At 45.5% G+C, this 19,413-nt stretch overlaps 1 protein-coding gene and 1 non-coding gene across 2 annotated transcripts in view; one reads left to right on the top strand and one right to left on the bottom strand.

The window, feature by feature from the left end:
• ATG2B (autophagy related 2B) overlaps positions 1-19,413 on the bottom strand; it is a 1,825,281-nt gene that overhangs the window by 659,002 nt on the left and 1,146,866 nt on the right. The gene's annotated exons all lie outside the window — the stretch shown is intronic.
• On the top strand, positions 17,044-17,146 carry LOC122805112. Its single transcript, XR_006365320.1, has one exon. It is a non-coding gene; the product is annotated as a U6 spliceosomal RNA (small nuclear RNA).

Genomic DNA, 19,413 nt, shown 5'->3' on the forward strand with positions numbered 1-19,413 from the left:
GGGGTGAGAAAAATCTTTGACTGAATCGAATCCAACCGTGCCCCGATGAAGTCTATGATCTGAACCAGAGCCAGGTGGGATGCCTAACTTGTGAGCCAGACCGAGGAAGTAGTGTAGGGCCTGACACAAGAGACATTTGGTGGATGCAGCGAAGAGCCAGTCGTCTAGGTAGGGGAATACCTGAATGCCCTGAAGTCTCAGGTGAGCCGCTACGACCACCATAACCTTGGTGAACACCCTGGGGGCTGTGGTGAGACCAAAGGGTAGGGCTCTGAACTGAAAGTGACTGGCCCCTAGCTGGAAGTGTAGAAACCTCCTGGAGCTCCTGTGGACCTTGATGTGATAGTAAGCGTCCTGGAGGTCTAACGAGCACATCCAGTCGCATTCTCCCAGAAATGGTAGAATGGACTGTAGAGTGACCATCCGGAATTTTTGTTTCTCTACCGACAGGTTGAGGATAGACAGGTCCAGAATGGGCCTGAGGTCCCCCCGTCTTCTTTGGCACTAAAAAGAACCTGGAGTAGATGCCTGATCTGGATTGATCTGGGGGGACCGGCTCGATGGCTCGTTTTTGTAGCAGCTTCGAAACTTCTAAAGCTGCAGCCTCCCTGTGAGCGGGTGGAACATCTGGAAGGTGTGCTGGAGTTATGGGACATGAAATGAAGGGAATAGAATATACACTGGATATGATGTCGGTCTGCAGTAATGGACTCCCATGCTGCTGGATGTAAGGAAAATCTTCCCCCGACTGTCTCCAGAGTAGAGCAGCTGGGCAACCCCTCAGGGTTGCTGTGTGGATCTATCGGAAAAAGGTTCCCTAGACCTGATGTTTCTGGGACCCCCTCTGCCTCTGGGACGGCGTTGGTCTTGTCCCCCTCTGCCTCTGGGGGACAAATATTCCTGAGTGTCACGAAAGGAGTGTGATTTCCGGAACCACATCTTCTTTTGCCCCTTCTGGTTCCTGGAATAGGACCTCTGGGGGTTAGAGAAGCGGATTCCGACGGCTGACAAAGTCTTTCCGTCCTTCTCACTCTGGGTTAGTGTGTCACGTACAGTCTTACCAAAGAGGGATGATCCATCGAAAGGGGCATAGACGAACGTCACCTTAAAGGGTCCGCAAATTGACACAGCCTGATCCAGGCGTGACGCCTCAAGGCAACGCCTGTACCAGCAACTCTAGCGGCTCCCTCCATAGCATGAAAGAGGAGACGCATAGAGGTATAAGTCACTGATTTCAATGTAGTCATCTTCGAAGTGAAAGACTGCTTGTCCTGTTGCGACAGAGACTCCAGGGGCGACTCAGTTAATTCCGATATAAGGTCTCACTGCAGTCGGATAACATGTACCAAGTAATTCAGCGCACGAATAGAAAATGTCGCTGATGAGTACATGCACTTCCCAAAATGATCCATCAACCTGGACTCTTTGTCTGGTGGATGAACCGAGGAACTCTCCTGTGCCAGTTCCTTCTTTGTGGCAGCTGCAACCACCAAAGCGTCTACCAGGGCTCCTTTGGACCATGCCTGCCTGTCTGACGGCGGGGAAAGAATTTTGTCTGGCCTTTTTGGTATAGGCTCTACGGTGTCAGGATCCTTCCATGCCCTAGTGGTGATGAGGTCCACCAAAGGGTCCACTGGAGGGGAGACCCAGGAAGTAGATGGGCCTGCGCCAAAGGCCTCCAGGAATACGGACTCATCCTCAGAGGGTTTGTGGGCTGACCAACCTCCTCTTTGGCGGAGGATATCCATAATGTTTCCGAACGAGACATCCTCGGTAGGTGATCTGGGGGAACCCTCTCCTTCATCCAAGTCCGTATCAGTGGTAATGGACTCAGAGGAGTCCAAGTGCCTCCTCTTACACTTGCGCTTACGAGGTTCCTCTCCAGTGGGACTCTCTGGAGAAGATTAATAAGCCTCCGGGGGTTCCCTGAGGGGAACAACCTGGGGTTGCTTTGGCACAGGCTGTCCCTGAGACAGGGTAATGGGAGCAGAATCCAAAAACAGAGGGGTCTGGGTAGGATCTGAGTATGTGAGCTGTGGTCTCAACCCCTGGGAGAAACCCTTTCCACTGCCCCAAATGATGATGGAGAGCACATCTCCATAGAACGTAAGGATGAGGCTCTCCCAGACACCGAAGCAGGGATCGGAGCCAACGGCGGGGTAGTCCGGGCACCGAGGATGGGATCTGAAAGAGCGAGATCTCGACCCTCGGGTCCGACTCCCTGACCACGGCTCCGAGAGTCCCCTGGATCCGAGATCGGATCCGAGGAACTCAAGGTGACGGCCGGTGTCGAGGACATGAGAACCATGGGCACCGACCCAACAGCTCCAAAGGGTCTCGGACCCGAGAACCCCGAAGCATCGGGTCAGATCGGGGAAGGAGCAATAGGGTGGAACATAGTTGGAGAAGGACCCTCTCCAATGGGAGAGGGCCCTGGTACGACCCCCATCTGAATCTGGTTCTGGATGAACCTCCTCATCAGCCTGTCCATATCAAGGTCGGAGACACTCAGAGTCGACCTGGAGGAAGCGACCGACTCGGGTCTGGGCCGGATCTGAGGGCAGTGCCTTGGCTCCGATGACTCCGTCGGCTCCGGTGAGAAACGGGGAGAGCAGAGCCGAGGAGAACGAGACCTGGGTGCCTTTGAAGAGGGGCTGGAGAAAGACTCCCTGTCCGGTGATCTTTTTCTGGGCCTGTCTCTCTCTTTGTGGCACTTCTCCTTCTCCCTTCTGTCCCTACCTCTCTAGGACGACTCCGATGAAGGAGGCCTGGTGGAAGGTTGAGTCCCTGCCTGCACAGTGTCACTGGCTGTGGAGGAAACCAATGCAGACTCCAGGGCAGAAGCTGGTAGCAGACCCTTAGCCACAAGCTTAGCCCGATGATCCTTCAATGCCCTAGGGTTAAAGCCTGAACAAATGTCGCAGGATGCAGACAGATGGGTGACCCCTAAACATAGAACACATAGAGTGTGGCCATCGGCTGGTGAGAGCTTATGACCACACTCTGTGCACTTCTTAAATACAGCCTTGGGCTGTTCAGCCATAGTAGAGACAGTAAATGCCCTAACAGCCCACTCACACACACACTTAAACAAGAATTGGGCCTAGGCGGGAAACCAGTATCACAAAAAAAAACACATAACTAACTTTTTTTTTTTTTTTTTTACGGCTAACATGACGACCAAACGTGAAGGGAGGAAAAAAGGGAAAGGTACTCACACTCAACTATCACAAAAAGACCAAAAAACCTTACCACCTTGCTTAGAGCTCAGAGACCACGATGCTGACTCTTAGAGCGGAAAACGAGATCTGGGGCTAGATAGGAGGAAGTGATGTAATATAGGTAAGGGAGGAGCTTGGAGCTCGGAGCTGATGCTTGAAAAGTTTTGCCGGCTCGGATATGAATTGGATCCGTATACCCATATGTGCAGAAAGAATGAAGTCAACTACTTCAGATAACACACATAAATTCCCCAATGGGGAACTTACCTAAAACAGCAACTACTCTGCGATCAGACGAACAGTGGAAGATGGCATTCTGACTGGCAGCAGAGAAGGTCTGAGGATGATACATGCAACTGTCACTTTTATGGCCTACATCAGCTGTTATCCTATGTGCAATGTTGCATGTACCTTGCAGTAATTAAAGTCTTTGGTATAATGGCTGGATGTTCTGTTTGCCTAGGTGAAGAATCCCACACGTTATGAATACTGCAACATGGGGATAGAAGGACATCACTGGGCTTGCACTCACTGACATCAGTCATGGCATGGCCAGACGTTAAAGTACATGAATGTCTCTTGTGTGAGATCAACATGTGTGTGTCTGAAAGCTTCTAACTGCAATGCCATACTGTTAACAAACCTTATCTACACACAGTTATAAAGAAGTGTCATAACTCACTGTACTCATGTAATAATCCAAATAATAATCTATATCAAAAAAGGGGAACAAAGGGTGGCTATTCATAATGCTGAAATATAAAAAAATACAATTTTATTATAGCAGTATGTATCATACAGGGATAAAGCCCTGACTATGACACAGACAACCAGAGATCTGTTAGCAAGTGAGGTACTGGAAAAAAATAGGTATGGGATCATGGAAGTGAGCTGTTTATACCAGCTTGCCCATCTTGGAAGAGGGGAGATGGTTCTAATCAGACATTCACAACGGTCAAAAGACCAGATGTGGGCCAAGCTTTCCTAAGCTGGTGATGGTAGCTCTCACGTCCGGTGATACATACTATGCTCATGTCAGCCACATAAAAGAAACTCGCAACTACTGTGTGCATGATGGCTCCATAGTCAATTTTCACTCAAAATGTGAAGAAGGACCAATCAATGGCAGGGCAGTGGTCAGCAGGTGGGGGGAGTAGATAATATATGGGAAGACCCTCCTGCTGTGTCCTGTGACTGGGATTCATCCTTTTCACATATCAGAATTCAGCACATTTTCTTCTGAAATTCTGGACTTGGGGACAGATTAACTGCATACTCTATGATGTAAAGACTACATAAGTGTACTCATACCCATGGGCCCAGCGGTTCACCCCTTACTAAGCATTCAGCACCTTTCTACATATCAAGGAATAACAAGGACAATCACGCACATGATTGCTAACAAGCAATAAACTAGTATATACTATACTGAAGTAATGGAAACTCAGCTGAAGTTGACTAGAAGGACTACCTACCTTCAGGGTAAAGGCTAGAGGGCATTCCTGACACTTCAAGGATGGTATTTTGAAGAAAAGTAAATAAGGTAAGACTGTATACATTACATCTAACATGGAGAATCCGCCTTGAAAGAGCCTATGGCTGAGCTTAAACGGATGCTGTAAACCACTGATATAAAAACAGATGGGGGATCACATAAGAACCGAGAGCAGAAGTGTGCATTCTAAAGTACAGTTTTCCCAAAACAGGCCCAACTATCAGAGTACCAGCTAAGAAACAAATTCTTGGAGAAAAGTAAAGTACAGTTGTGTACCTACCATAAATGTAGATGTTCGAGTGTATTCACTGTTGCAGTCATTACACTTGGGTTATCCTGCTGGCAGGCTACCCGCAGTCGGCCTGAATTCCAAAGTCCTGGTCCGGCGTCGGTTGCTGTCACCTCTTCCCTGACATCAGTGCGCCAAGGGTATATAAGATGCAGCCGACGCCATTTTCTTCAATTTTTCTTGCCCCAGATGTCAGGTGCCCGCAAGAAGGTATGCAATACACATTGCTTATAAAAAACATACACTGAAATAAACAATACTTTCATCTACAAGCAAATACACCACATAGGTTGTAAAAGATAGAAAAGTACAGATAAGTCCCAGCAGAGAAAGGGGGATGGTGGGTGGGTAACCTGGACTGCAACACTGAATACACTCGAACATTTACATTTATGGTAGGTACACAACTGTACTATGTTCATCGTGTTTCACTGTTGCAGTCATTACACTTGGGTTGAATCCCAAAGCTGAGGTTGGGCGGCTGGGTCTAAATAGGATTAGGAGTGGCTATGAGGCCCTGCAGAAGTGCAGTGGCAAAGCCTGCTCTGGATTTAGAGTAAAGAGGTAAGTGGTAGTGCTTGGTAAAAGTGTGCACTGAACTCCAAGTTGCAACCACCAAAATTTCCTTGGTTGGTACTCCTCTGAGAAAGGCTGCTGATGTGGCTGCTGCCCTGGTAGAATGTGGTCTAATATTCTTAGGCACTGATTTGCCATGCTGTGCATAGCATAAACAAATGCAGTGTCCTATCCATTTTGAAATAGTCTGCTTTGAAATAGCCTTTCCTTGTGATCCTGCAGCATATGCCACAAAAAGTTGCTCAGTCTTTCTGAAAGCTTTAGTTTTGTTCAAGTAGAAGCGTAGCTGCCTGTGTATGTCCAACAAGTGCAGAAGTCTCTCCCCTTTATTCTGTAGATTTGGATAGAGTTGGCAAATGAATGGTTTGGTTAAGAGCCACACTGGATACTACCTTTGGCATAAATGTTGGGTTTGTCCTTAGAGAAACCCTGTCCTGATGGAAAATGATAAAGGTTTCCACTGCCATTAATGCCTGCAACTCTGAGACTTCTTGCTGAAGTTATTGCTAGGAGCACAGCAGTTTTCCATGATAAGAATTTTATCTCAGCTGTATTGGCTGGCTCAAAAGGAGGCAGTGTGAGCTTTTCCAAGACAAAGTTGAGGTCCCATGTAGGTATTGGTGCTCTCCTTGGGGGTCTTATGTTTTTGGCCCCTCCGATGTACTGTCTTAGCAGTGGATGTGAAAAAATGGGAGGTTCCGTATTGTAATGAGCTGAAATGGCAGAGGTATGGATCTTAATTGATGAGAAGGATAGGCCTTTGTCCAGCATCTCAGTCAGGTATTGTAAAATCTGAGGAATATTTGGAACAAGCGGTTCAAGTCCTTGTGCCTGGTTCCAAGCACAGAATCTCTTCCATTTTTCTGCATAAGATTTTCTAGTGCTGGGCCTCCTGGCTTCCAAAATGACATCCATAACTGCTTTAGGGAGAGGTGTGTTCTGAGTGGTTATATTATTCGCCATGCGGCCAGATTTAAGGTTCTGAGTTGGCTGTGCAGGATCTGATTTTTTTGTTGGGTCAGAAGATGAGGAATTTGAGGTAAAGTCTAGGCTGGGCCTTGAGACAAGTTCTTTAGGATTGGGTACCAGTGCGTGGCCAGTCTGGGGCAAACAGAATCATTTTTGGCTTCTCTTGTCTGACCTTTAGGAGTACCTTGGGGAGGAGAGGCAGTGGAGGAAAGGCATAAACTGTCAGGGCTTTCCAGCTGAATGATAGAGCATCCACCTTCCACGCTTGAGTGTGATAAGTCTTGTGCAGAATCTCTGTAGTTGGCAGTTGTGAGGGGAGGCAAATAGATCTATGTCTGGGCATCCTCATTTCCTTGTTATTATGCTGAAGACTTGTGGATCTAGTTTCCACTCATGAGGGTCCATGAGGTTTCTGCTTAGTTCGTCTGCCAGAGTATTTTTCTTTCCTGGCAGGAATTGTGCCTGTAGATGCACTTGACAGGTCAATGCTGTGTTCCACAAAGACATGGCTTGCCTGCAGAGGGGGTAGGAATGTGTGCCCCCTTGCTTGTTATGTACCACATGACTGTAGTATTGTCCGTCTTTAGCAAAAGTTGTCCTGGATGAAGTAGATCCTTGAAGGCTGTGAGGGCACTCTGTACAGCTAGCATCTCTTTTTGATTGATATGAAGATGCATTTGGTCTGCGGGCCACATGCCCTGAATACATTTTCCCTTCATGTGTGTCCCCCAGGCATAATCTGATGCATCTGTTAGTGTCTGCCTGGCTGTGGGTAAGGTGAAAGGCTGTCCCTTGTTGTGGTGACAGGCCAGTGCCCACCACCGAAACTCTTGTTGCAGGCAGGGAATGAGAGTAATTATTGTTTCCAGGCTGTGGCAATGTTGAGTCCAAACACTTTTTAGATACTATTGTAGCTTCCTCATATGCAGTCTTGCATATGGAATTAACAGAATGCAGGATGCCATGAAGCCCAAAGCCTGCAGAATTTTTCTTGCAGGTAGCTGGGTCTTTGTTGCCATCATTTGGAAGTAATGAGTCAGTTGCCTTTGTTTGTCTGGCCTGAGATAAGCCATCTGGGCAGTTGTATTTAAGCTTGCACCCAGGAATATTATCTCTTGAGAGGGCACTAGTTTTGATTTCTTTTCGTTTGCTGTGTACCCTAGGCAAATTAGTAATCTTTTTATAAACGCCAGATTCTTTAGTAGAATGTCCTTGCCCTCTGCTTGAATAAGGCAGTCGTCCAAGTAGGGATATATTTGAATTCCTTTTTGTCTGCAAAATGCAATTACTGGTGCCAGGCATTTTGTGAAGACCTTGGGCGCAGTAGATTAGACAAAGGGCAGTGCAGAGAATTGGTAATGCATTGAGCCAGCTATGAATCTGAGGTATCTTCTGCAAGATTGTCTGATTGGGACATACAGGTATGCCTCTTTGAGGTCCAAAGTAACGAGCCAAGCCTTCTTGCCCAGCATGGGTAGAAGTTGCTGCAGTGTCAACATTCTGAATTTTGGAACATCCAGGAAAGTATTAGAGTAGACAGGTCCAGAATTAGTCTCCAGGCTTTGTCCTTTCTGGGTACTAAAATCCTTGCCCCTGCTCTTGCTGTGGTACTTTTTGAATTACCCTCATGTCCATGAGAGCAGAAATTTGCTTTTGTGCCTCTGCCCATTGATTGTGTGGCAGGTCTGGCAAACCTTTTGCCCTTGGGAGGGTATGAAAGTGGAACCTGTAACCCTGAGAAATAATATTCAGTACCAATTTGTCTTGGGTTATATGATGTGCCAATTTTGTGAGAAAAGTGCTAGTTTTCCCCCAAAGGTGCTGCCAAAAGGTAAGTGCTTGGCATTGGTAGTGGGAAGTCATTGAGACTGTTTCCTATATGGTTGTGATTTGTCTTCTCTGCCTTTGGAGGATGAAGTACCCCATTGCTTAGGTCTGTATGAACCTTGGGGCTGAGATCTGCCTCTTGGGCATCTGTATCTGCCTCTTTGTGGCCTGTCTGACACTGGAAAGGACCAATTTTTAGAAGGCCAGTTCCTACTAAATCTGGGTGGCTGAACCTGTAAAAAAATCCTTTACTGTCTGCATTGATTTTGCTTTATCCTCCATTTTCTTTAACACTTCTTCTGCCTTAACACCAAACAAAGTATCATGCTGTAATGGAGCATCCAATAATTTTGTTTTAACATGATCAGGTAAACTCTGTTCTTTTGACCAAGCATGCCTTCGAATGACAGAACCTGTAACTGCGGCTCTGCAAGAAGCCTCTAGTGAATCAAAACCACATTGCAAAGTATGCTTTCCCACTTGTTCAGCTGCATGCAATAAATCCTGCATTTCCTTGTTTTCAGGACATTCAGAGCTTGTCAGCATTTGCTGTTTTAGCAGAGACATTAGGTATTGTTGAGCAAGATGCAGAGGACAGGAAGAAATGGAAAAGTACAGTTTTGTACCTACCATAAATGTAGATGTTCAAGGATCCACATTGCTGCAGTCATAACCTGTGGGTAGTCCGCTGTCCTCGGTCGGCCCGAATACCAAAGGGTTAAGCTGGCGTCGGTCATGGGTGCCCGGAGCTGACGTCAGTACGTAGTAGTACTTAAGCGCATGACCGACGCCATATTCTCAGTCTTTCTTGCCCCAGATGTCAGAAGGCCTTAAAAAGAAAAGGCCAGAGCCATAAAGGAGAGAAATAACAATTATCCCCAAGTAATAATAACAACAACAATCACAACCCCAAACCAAAGCGGGGAAGGAGGGAGGGAAAAAAGGACTGCAGCAATGTGGATCCTCGAACATCTACATTTATGGTAGGTACAAAACTGTACTATGTTCTTCGTCTCACATTGCTGCAGTCATAACCTGTGGGTAGAATCCCAAAGCAAAGGAAAAGGGAGGCTGGCAAACTAAAAGGCATTAGGGGCTGCTAACATGCCCTGTAAGACTGCAGTGGCAAACCCAGCCCTGGACTTGGAGAAAAGAGGGAGATGATAATGCTTAGTAAAAGTATGAACTGAACTCCAAGTAGCTGCTTCTAAAATGTCCTTAGTAGCTACACCCCTCAAAAAAGCAGTAGAAGTGGCCGTAGCCCTAGTGGAATGAGGTCTAATCCCAGCAGGAACATTCTTCCCATGATGAGAATAACAAAAAGCAATGCAATTACCAATCCACTTTGAAATAGTCTGCTTTGAAACAGCTTTCCCTTGTGAACCCAAAGCAAAAGTAACAAATAACTGTTGAGTCTGTCTGAACACCTTAGTTCTGCTCAAATAATAACGTAACTGCCTGTGTATATCCAAAGAATGCAAGATTTTTTCCCCCTTATTTTGGGGATCAGCATAAAAGGTAGGCAAATGGATAGACTGGTTCAAGGCCACACTAGAAATCACCTTTGGCATGAAAGTAGGGTTAGTACGCAAAGAAACTCTATCCTTATGGAATATTAGAAAGGGTTCAACTGCCATGAGAGCCTGCAATTCAGATACCCTTCTGGCAGAAGTAATGGCCAACAAAAAGGCAGTCTTCCAAGACAAAAACTTCAATTCAGACGTAGCTGCAGGTTCAAAAGGAGGCAAAGTAAGCTTCTCCAACACAAAATTGAGATCCCAGGAAGGAGTAGGAGCTCTACGTGGGGGTCTTATATTTTTTGCCCCTCTAAGAAATTGCTTAAACAAAGGGTGAGAAAATAAAGGAGGGTCACAATCATAGTGAGCAGAAATGGCTGCAGCATGAACCTTCACAGAGGAAAACGACAAACCCTTGTCCAGTAATTCAGTAAGGTACTGCAGTGTACAACTCAAATTAGGTACCGAGACATCAAAATCCTTTGTTGTGCTCCAAAGAAAAAATCTCTTCCATTTATCAGCATAAACTTTTCTAGTGCTAGGCCGCCTAGCTTCCAAAATGACATCCAAAACCTGCTGGGAAGCTGAGAACCCACAGGCTCTAAAACAGAATACGCCAGGCCGTTAGATGCAGGGACTGCACCCTGACATTGAGCAAATGACTGCTTGACTGGGACAACAAATGAGGAAGCTGTGGTAAAGGCCAAGGAGGCTCCTGAATTAAACTCCTCAGCAGAGGATACCAGTGCTGACGTGGCCAATCTGGTGCTATTAAAATCATGCAAGGCTTGTCCCTCCTGACTTTCAAGAGTACCTTGGTAAGGAGAGGCAGAGGAGGAAAAGCATAGACGTGAAGGTTGTTCAAACTGAAAGATAAAGCGTCCACTTTCCAAGCTTTTGGGTGAAACATCCTTGTGCAAAATTTTGGTAGTTGGAAATTTAGAGGAGAAGCAAACAGATCTATGTCTGGAGTTCCCCAAGCCACTGTCAACTGTTGAAATACCTGCGGATCCAATTTCCACTCGTGGGGATCCACAATTTGTCTGCTCAATACATCTGCTAGGGAGTTCTGTGCTCCTGGCAGAAACCGTGCTTGAAGAGTGACGTGCAACCCCAGAGCAGTCTCCCACAATATCATAGCTTGTCTGCAAAGAGGGTAAGAATGGGTCCCCCCCTGCTTGTTGATGTACCACATGACTGTAGTATTGTCTGTTTGAATCAACACCTGTCCTGGTTGAAGTAGGCCCTTGAAAGCCATCAGGGCAAACTGGACTGCTAACATCTCCTTCATGTTGATATGCAAATGCTGTAATTTGGGAGGCCACGTGTCTTGAATCCATTTCCCATTGAAGTGTGCTCCCCAAGCCAGGTCTGAGGCATCCGTCGTTAAGATCTGACTCGCCTCTGGTCGGGCCACAGAGAGTCCCTTGTTTAGGTGACATTCCTGTGCCCACCAGAAGAATTCCTTCTGGATGCACGGTATTATCGGAATGACAGTGTCCAAATCGTGGCAGTGTTGAGTCCATACACTTTTGAGATACCATTGTAGCTTCCTCATATGCAGTTTGGCATTGGGAAGTACCAGAATGCAAGATGCCATGAACCCCAAGGCTTGAAGGACTGTCCTTGCAGTCAGCCTGGACCGTACTGATAATTGCTGGAAGTAGAGGTGAAGAGTTCTTTGTTTGTCCGGGGTCAGAAAAGCCATCTGAGAGGCTGTATTCAGTCTCACACCCAGAAAGCACATGTCCTGAGAGGGTACTAGACTGGACTTTGTTTCGTTCACAGAATACCCTAGGCACCTTAAAACTGCCATCACATACTGTAGCTGTTGAAGTAACTTGTCTTTGTCTTGAGCAAGAATCAAGCAGTCGTCCAGATAAGGATAAATTTGTATTCCCCTCAGTCCTAAGTAAGCTATTACAGGAGCCAGAACCTTTGTGAACACCCTGGGCGCAGTAGATAAACCAAAGGGCAATGCAGAGAACTGATAATGAGAAGTACCAGCCCGAAAACGCAGGAATCTCCTGCAGCTGGGCCTGATAGGAATGTGAAGATAGGCTTCTTTGAGATCCAGCGTTACCATCCAGTGCTCTTTTCCTAGCAGAGGCAGAAGTTGTTGTAATGTTAACATCTTGAACTTTGGAATGTCTAGGTATGTATTGAGAATGGACAAATCCAGAATTGGCCTCCAAGTGTTTCCTTTCTTTGGCACTAGGAATAGACGAGAATAAAACCCTAGGCCTTCTTCTGACGAAGGTACCACCTGGATTGCCCCATCTGTAAAAGCAAAGAAATTTGATCCTGAGCCTCCATCCTTTGCTGAGGAGGTACATCTGGCATGCCTTTGAAAGGGGGAAAAGTGTGAAAATAAAACTTGTAGCCTTGATTTATTATGTCCAACACCCATTTGTCCTGGGTGACCAAATGCCAATTTTGTTTGAAAAGTGCCAACTTTCCTCCTAGAGGAGCTGCCAGAAGAGAAGGGTCCGGCAGCTGAAGATACAGGTCATTGGGTCTGTTTACGAAAAGGCTGACCCCTGCCCTCACCAGAAGATTGTGCAGGAGAACTCCAAGTCCTAGGTCTGAAAGAACCCTGAGCATGAGCCCTGCCCCTACCACGTCAAGACCTGCCCTTAGACTGAAAATCCGAAGAAGGGTAAGACCATCCTCTTGTAGGCCAATTCCTGCTAAACTTAGGGGGCTGCACTTGCAAAAATTCCTTAACTGTCTGCATAGACTTAGCTTTGTCTTCCATCTTTTTCAAAACTGACTCCACAGGGGAACCAAAAAGAACTTCAGATTCAAGGGGAGCATCCAAAATCCGAGCTTTAACATGCTCTGACAAATTTTGATCCTTAAGCCAGGCATGTCTACGAATAACTGAACCAGTAGCAGCCACCCTGGAAGAAGCCTGAAGGGCATCGAAGCCACACTGCAAGGAATGTTTACCAACTTGATCTGAAGCATGAACCAAGTCCTGCAATTCCTTACACTCTATACCCTCAGCTAAAGCATCTACCTTAGCTTTCAATTGACCTAACAGAAAGTTCTGATACTTCAGCATATGGAATTGGCAATTTAAAGCCCTCATAGCTAACGTAGAAGAGGTGTACACTTTTTTACCCCACCTATCCAATGCTCTAGAATCTTTATCCAAAGGTACTGGATTCTTAACCACAGAAGCCCTGACACCCTTAGGCCCTTGAATAATAGTTTCCGGATCAGCTCTAGGGCTCTTGTACAAATATTTATGTGCCTCTGGAACTCTGTAATACCTGTCTGGCTTGACAGGGGCAGGGGGTAAAGAATCAGGATTAAGGGAAGAAAACATCCTGAACAACATCTAAAACAGGGGGAATAGCCAAAGGTCTATGCTGTGGCAAAAACAAAAATTCTCTAAGCCTCTTGCGAGAATTTGAAAAATCCTGACCTTCCCATTTGAAATGCTCCCTCATGGAATGCAAGGTTTCAGAAAAGGAAAAATCCTCTGGAGGTGAAGCAGAAGGACAGGAATCCTCTGCATCCGAATCAGAATAGGGAGGAAAATCCTGAATATCTTCAGCAGAGGACTCAGAGTAATCTGAGGAATGCTCCATTCCCTCTAAATCTGCCTCCACCCTAGGCCTCTTCTCTGGAGGGGGCATAGAACCCCTGATCAAAATAATTGAATCCTCTGCCATTTTCAACATATGTTTTTTAGGAACAGAACCCGAAGAACCAGAGCTGTGTCCCGTACCAGAAACACCCGGTCTAGCCTTAGCAGGGCCTTTAGTGACTGAAGTAGAAGGCCTAATAACCTTTTGTAAGGATGGAACCACAGAAACTTGAGAGGCACCCTCAGCCTGACCTAACTCCTGAGAGGCCAACTCCTGTAAAAGTAAAGGTTCCCCCTGGGATTTAGCCGAGACCTCGGCTGGATCCACAGATTCAACCGTAGATTCCATAGAACCGGCGTCCGTAACGGACAACTCATCCGGTTTAGACCTTAAAGATTTATCTTTTCGCTTTTTAGCAGTAGCGGGCATCGGAGGATCCGACGGCATATTGTAGTTACACCGCTTACCGAAAACAAGCCTAGCACAGTCTAATCTGCGTTTAATGGTGCGCTTATTAAATCTAGTGCAAAAGCGACACCCGACTACGTCGTGCTCAGGCCCTAAGCAAGGAATACAGAGAGAATGATAGTCCCTATGAGGAATCTGTTTCCCACAAGAAATACAATTATTAACTTTTTCTGACATCCGGATTAACTGAGGCAAGAAAAGACAAAAATTTTCCCCAACGGGGTACTTAGCCCAACTTGGTCTTCGGTCTGAAACTCGAAAACTGAAAATTTCAGAACGCCGAACGGCACTTGCAAACGCTGCTTCTGCTTCGGACCACGCGGCAAGAAAGACTGAGAATATGGCGTCGGTCATGCGCTTAAGTACTACTACGTACTGACGTCAGCTCCGGGCGCCCATGACTGACGCCAGCTTAACCCTTTGGTATTCGGGCCGACCGAGGACAGCGGACTACCCACAGGTTATGACTGCAGCAATGTGAGACGAAGAACATCAGGTGATCTGCTGTGGCGACCCCCTAATGGGAACAGCCAAAAGAAGATGATGATTAGGTATTGTTGATATTTAAGCATGTGAAACTGGCAGTTTAAAGCCCTTACAGCTAAAGTAGCAGAGGTGTAAACGTTTTCCCCCATCTGTCCAGTGCTCTAGAATCCCTATCAGAGGGAACAGGGTTTTTTTTGCAGTGGAAGCCTTGACCCCTTTGGGACCCTGAGAAATTGTTTCTAGATCAGCAGCAGGGTTTTTATAAAGAAATTTATGTGAATCTGGAACTCTGTAGTACCTATCTGGCTTAACTGGTGCAAGGGGTAAAGAATCAGGAGACAAACTGGATTCAGAAAATACATCATCAACAATATCTAGTACAGGAGGGATATAGCAAGAGGTCTGTGCTGAGGCAATAAAAGAAAGTCTCTGAGCCTTTTCTTGGATCCTGAATAATCCTGGCTCTCCCAATGGAAATGTTCCCTCATGGTGTGCAGGGTTTCCCCAAAAGAGTAGTCCTCAGGAGGAGAGGCTGAAGGGATAGATTCTTCAGAATCAGAGTCCTCATAGGGAGGGAGAGAATATCCCTGTTCTGAAGAGGAATCAGAAGAAATGGAAACCTGGTCAGAGGAGTCATAGTCAGTGTCTTGCCTAGGCCTTTTATCAGGAGGGGGATGGGAACCCCTGATCAAAGTAATTAGGTCCTCGGCAATTTTAAGCATCTGTTTCTTAGGCATGGATGACTGTCCAGGAGAATGCTGTACTTGTTTCTTTGTCTTTAAAGGTGTTTTAGACTTTGCCTTGGCTGCTGAAGTGGTCTTGATAATAAGCTGTGTAGGTCTGAAAACACCCTCAGAAGCTGATGCCTGCTCAGCGGCTCTGGACCCATCTGAGGGAATAGTTTCCGTAGGCCCAATACCTTGAGTTTCCAGAGGCCTAGCTGTCTCCACGTGGGAGTCGGAGGTGGCCTGTGGCTCTGAGGTAGCAGGTGTCAGGGGCTGCGAAAGCACCTCACTGAGAACCGGCGACTGGCCTAGAAGAGGCTTCGTTGTCGGTTTTGGACCTCGGATGCCTGTCCTTTTCTTTGTCCTTGCGCTTTTTATGAATTCTGGTCGTCGGTTGTTCCAACGGCATTATATAGTTAAACCGTCGGCCAAAGTAATGCAAAGCAAAATCGAACCGACGCTTAATAGTGCGTTGGTTGAATCTAGCACAAAACTGACAACTAGCAACGTCGTGGTCAGGGCCTAGGCAAGGAATACAGTAAGAATGAAAATCCTTATGAGGTATTTGCTTCCCACAAGAAATACAATTGTTAACTATTACTGACATCGGTCTGGAGCAAGAAAAAGTTTCCCCAATGGGGTACTTAGCTTTATTGAAGACTTCGGATCTGAAATTCAATTTCGAAAATCTCAGGAGTCGGCCGACCGGCACTTGCGAACTGCTTTTGCTTCTGGCACCGCGCGGCAAGAAAGACTGAAGAAAATGGTGTTGGCTGCATCTTATATACCCCTGGCGCACTGATGTCAGGGAAGAGGCGACAGCAACCGATGCCAGTCCAGGACTTTGGAATTCAGGCCGACTGCGAGTAGCCTGCCAGCAGGATAACCCAAGTGTAATGACTGCAACAGTGAAACATGATGAACATCATTCCAGATCAATATGCTGCAGTCCCAGTAACTACAATGAAGAGCATATTAAAGCAACCGCTGGAAACAGCCACACCTGAACTGAAAACAGATTGTTACCACATCTGACTCACCCAACGGCACAAAAGAAAGCAGATGTCACCTCACTAATAAGTGTCTGTATGACAAATATAAGCCTTTCTATACTTTGAGCAAGGAAAATGAAACACTGATCCCGTAACTAAATCACAGCAACCATTTTACTGACCTCCAGAATTGGAGACACACATCCAGGCAGCAGAGGGCCCACTCTCATCTAGGTTCCATCCCCTGAAATGAAACTGGTAAATGAATGCACTGTTTAGTGACACTGTAGAAATCACCTTCTAAGGAAATGTAGGACAGATGTAGGCAACCAACTCCAGAGAAGGGTCAAACAAGACCTTACACCTACAGCCTTAAAATATGAGATCCTAGTCACAGAGAGTTAGCTACTAGGAAGGGAATTTAGCCTAAGGATAGACTCCAACATCATGGAACTTGCAGGTCCAATGGCATACAGTTAAGCTTGGGAACATCAGGCTAATTCCTCTAAGGCAATGGGTTCTTTAAAGAAGACAAAAAAAATGTATTCCTGACTTACTGTGACTGCTTCACCAGACTAAGTACAGTCTCATTCCTGCCCTCCACTAAAAGGACTGCACATAAACCCTTGAAGACAATCGAAACCCAAAGCGCACATACATGCACATGCATTAAAATGTCAGGAATAGCTGTAATTGACTATTTCAGTGGCACAGGCTGCGAAACTGAGAAAGTAAAGTTTGTGAGAAACTCATCACAACAATACATGTTCAAAAGTAGGATCGATGCTGCAACAGAATTTCTGACATGGAAATCAGTCAAAAGTTAATGTTCATCTAACTTGCCTGGCTTCTACAGCTCCACAGATTTACGGGCATTGGATGACTCTTTGGCAGCACATACACTAAAACTGGTATGATACAGAGACTAGCATGGCCCCTTTACAAGGATGACATACAAATTCGTGAAGCATTCCTCCATACAACAGGAAGCATGCTTACTTCCTAACTTCCTAGCTAAAACAGGCAGTTTGCAACAATGACATTTTTTTTTTTTTTGCACAGAAGGCTAAGCCCTGTAGAGGAAAGTCTTTGGTCATGAAAAGGTTATATTTTGGGGAATCTCAACCTTGGTACCCTGCCCATAGATGCGAGGGGTAAAAAATAAATATAGCCCAAGGAGAAGAAAAGGTGTTTCTCTTGCTTCCTGCCTCACTCCTAACTCAGGACATTCATAGGATTTATCCCTTGAGGAAGGATGAAGGGCAGACAGAGCCTGCACTGCAAGAATGACCGGATATGAACAGCTCCCTAATGAAATGATGGCACTTGAAATGTCAAGTGCTGACAAGCCAAAAAAAAACAAAAAGACCAAAAACACATTAGAACAAATCTTGAAAATCACTCTTCTCCTTAAAACTCAAGCCCCCCTGTACCCCCAACCCCCCAAATTTATATATACCAACTCTGAGATCACCATACTGCAGAGAAAAGGAAATATTCCAAGAATGGCAACTCGAACTTGGTATATGTAAGTTCGATCTTTCAGCCACTCAGTTTCAGCATTTCAGGACTTGCTCTGGTGGGTCCTGACATTTCAAATGGTTACCTATATGAACAGCTACTGTTATACTGAGTTCCTTACACAACTGACCTGTGTTCTTTATATGGATCATTGTTGCAATAGAATTCCCGACAAATGGAATTATTCTGTCCCAAACAATAACATAAAAAAGAAAAAAAAAAAAACTCTGCAATTTACTTTATATGCAAATTTAATGAAATGACTCAGAGCTCTATATCATTCCATTAAATTGGTACATAAAGTACGTTGCTGAGTTTATTTATTTTTTTTTAATGTTATTGTTTGGTATGGGTTTTGCTTTACTGTGACTCGTGTTTGTTGCCGGTAAATGGAAAGATTCCCACAGCTTCATCAGGTAGTCATCCTGTATTGCCCCTTTAAGTGAAGCCTTGCAAGACAACTGTCTCGCACCCTGCTCTTCTCCTGGACTGCAGACTCAAGTTAAGAGTTTTCAAAATATGTGGGTATGGGAACATGTAGCTGACTCATAATTCTTCTGCTCTGAGACACTCCAACAGAAAGAAGGCTGAGGTAGCACCTCTGTAACATAATATGCCCCAGAATGACCCTCCCATACTTTTTGTACCAAAAGCTATGTAGCTTAACCACTTGGGAAGGCTTTGCTTAGACACAGGCCTAACCTCTTTCCTTAGCTCAAAAAGATGCTGATCAACATGACACAGCAAATCTGCTTTGAACTCTTGCTACCACACAACTTGGAAAACAGTTCTGCACCATCTGGAAAGTACCTTTTTACTTATTTTGTTCATTAGGGTGTGTTAGAACCGATTTAAAAATCCTACTTTGTGCTATGGCAATTTTTCCATCAGAAACTGGTCTACCTGCTTTCTACTCCCCCCACTCCTTAGGAGAGACCAGGATACTAATATTGTTTCTGGGCCTGAACTATTTCTGGTTTCTTCATCAACAAACCCCTTTTTCCTATTTTTTTACATGGGGTCAGAATGTCACTTCCACTATCATCACTGCTCTGGGCTAAATGCCACTCTTTTGGCTGTCTCAGGTCTTTTCTCATGCAAGCCACCTATCTCTTTGATTGACATTCTTGTTTCCTCTTGCTTTCTTCCTGTTTCTCCCAAATCTTCTTCACCAAATCATCTTCCCCTGCACCCCCCCCCCCCAAACTTAAATATACCAAACTCCATGGTTGCACAAACTCAAAGAAAGGGGAAATTGTAGAAAGGGAGACCTGGATTTAGGGGACTTGCTGTCTCCGCCAAGTGATTTCTCTTCTGATAAATTCCAGAACTGGGATTTGAAAAAATAATGGGTGTTGGCTCTGAGACTAAAGAGACCAGCTATCACTGCATCATTTTCAAGTGGAATCTTGCAAGGAATATTATTCGAATAACAGATGCCATGAGACCCAAAAGCCTCAGGTATTCCATCGCAGAGACTGAAGTCTGAGTGGAAAACCCTTGAAACTGATCTAGATATAGACCTATTTTTTTCCTGTGGAAGAAAAGGTCTTTGAACTGCAGTGTCTAGCAGATAGCCCAGGAACACAATCATGTGTGATGGAGTCAAAAAAGACTCTTGGAATCTCAGCTTGTGTAAGATATCTCTCTTCTAATTGAGAGTCTCCTGACACTTAAAGACTTTGCAAAGATAAGCAAGTCACTTAAATATCGAAAAATGTGGATACC

Source organism: Protopterus annectens, chromosome 6.part0 (genome assembly GCF_019279795.1).
Source record: "Protopterus annectens isolate FY-2018-M chromosome 6.part0, PAN1.0, whole genome shotgun sequence".
NCBI lineage: Eukaryota > Metazoa > Chordata > Ceratodontiformes > Protopteridae > Protopterus > Protopterus annectens.